Source organism: Neophocaena asiaeorientalis, unplaced genomic scaffold (assembly GCF_003031525.2).
Source record: "Neophocaena asiaeorientalis asiaeorientalis breed wild unplaced genomic scaffold, Neophocaena_asiaeorientalis_V1.1 scaffold132, whole genome shotgun sequence".
NCBI classification, from domain to species: Eukaryota; Metazoa; Chordata; class Mammalia; order Artiodactyla; family Phocoenidae; genus Neophocaena; species Neophocaena asiaeorientalis.
Window position 1 is genome coordinate 2,001,954 of NW_020173393.1, and position 1,864 is coordinate 2,003,817.

Consider the following 1,864-nt stretch of genomic DNA (forward strand, 5'->3'; position numbering starts at 1 on the left):
AGGGTGTGGAGAAAAGGGAACCCTCTTGCACTGTTGGTGGGAATGTAAATTGATACAGCCACTATGGAGAACAGTATGGAGGTTCCTTAAAAAACTAAAAACAGAATTACCATATGACCCAGCAATCCCACTACTGGGCATATACCCAGAGAAAACCATAATTCAAAAAGACACAGGCACCCCAATGTTCACTGCAGCACTATTTACAATAGCCAGGTCATGGAAGCAACCTAAATGCCCATCGACAGACGAATGGATAAATAAGATGTGGTACATATATACAATGGAATATTACTCAGCCATAGAAAGGAACGAAATTGGGTCATTTGTAGAGATATGGATGGATCTAGAGACTGTCATACAGAGTGAAGTAAGTCAGAAAGAGAAAAACAAATATTGTATATTAATGCATATATGTGGAACCTAGAAAAATGGTACAGATGAACCGGTGTGCAGGGCAGAAATTGAGACACAGATGTAGGGAGCAAACGTATGGACACCAAGGGGGAAAAGTGGCGGGGGAGGGGGGTGGTGGTGGTGGTGTGATGAATTGGGAGATTGGGATTGACATGTATACACTAATATGTATAAAATGGATAACTAATAAGAACGTGCTGTATAAAAAATAAATAAAATAAAATTCAAAAACAGGTTTTACAAAAATTTTAACTGTTTATAGAGATATAATTGACATAAAATAAATGACATGTATTTAAAGCATACCGTTTGACATACGTATACACTTGGGAAACCTGTCTTACAAACTTAGATGATTATTAAGCAGAAAAAGTAAGGTTCCCCGCTCCATGAGTCACATATCCCTGAATGAATATTGCTTGTGCTAGAATGAGATAGGTTTTTAGCAATACTTTTGTGCCCATTTTTCTTTTTTTCTTGCGGTCAAACAGTGGTGTGCCAAAGCCAGCTTGTACTGGTTCAATTTGGGGAAATTTTGTGGGTAGTTGTAACACATAATGATTACAAAAAATTAAATTATATAAACTTACAGTTAAATGAACTGTATTTAAAACAAAGGAAATAAGTACTCAAAACTCATCACTTACTAATTATTTCCCTACATTTTACTGTTATCTATGCTCTTGATATTATCTGCAACTATTGTGTCTGTGCGGTAGAAATACTGCTCATCTCTAACCAACTCCGTGTTCAGTGACATCACATTGGTAGCTTGAAATCAGCCCTGGGGGAGTATTTACACCACAGAAATTGGCCAATGGTACAAATTAGCACTACCCGCCTCTCCCAACCTATTACACATTTACCAGCACAGGGCTGGCTGTAAGTGCTGAGAAACCTTCTTCAGTTAATGAAGTTGATGGGAACAAAAGGAGTGTTGTTACAATGACGTGATGACAGGTAACTGAAATTGCATAGTGACCTATCATCAAAAATTATTTTTAATGATCTATCTACTGACAACTGGATTAGACCTTACTTCCATTCTGTGGAAATCAAGGATTGCAAAAATCATCTGACTTGCAAAAGGATTTCTTATTCTGACCTGAAATTCATTTATTTTCTGTTTATTTCCAAATCCTAAGGAAGAGTATTGAGAAGAGCTGAAATTGATTGCTCACTTTTAAACCTGTAGGGAAAAACATGATCAGGGTTGGAAGCTTGCTTTACTGTCAAAGGCTCTCTGCGTCAAAAGATTTTCATCCTTTGGGGCTTCCCAGGTGGCGCAGTGGTTGAGAGTCTGCCTGCCGATTCAGGGGACACGGGTTCGTGCCCCGGTCCAGGAAGATCCCACATGCCGCGGAGCGGCTGGGCCTGTGCGTCTGGAGCCTGTGCTCCGCAACGGGAGAGGCCACAGCAGTAAGAGGCCCGCGTACTGCAAAAAAAA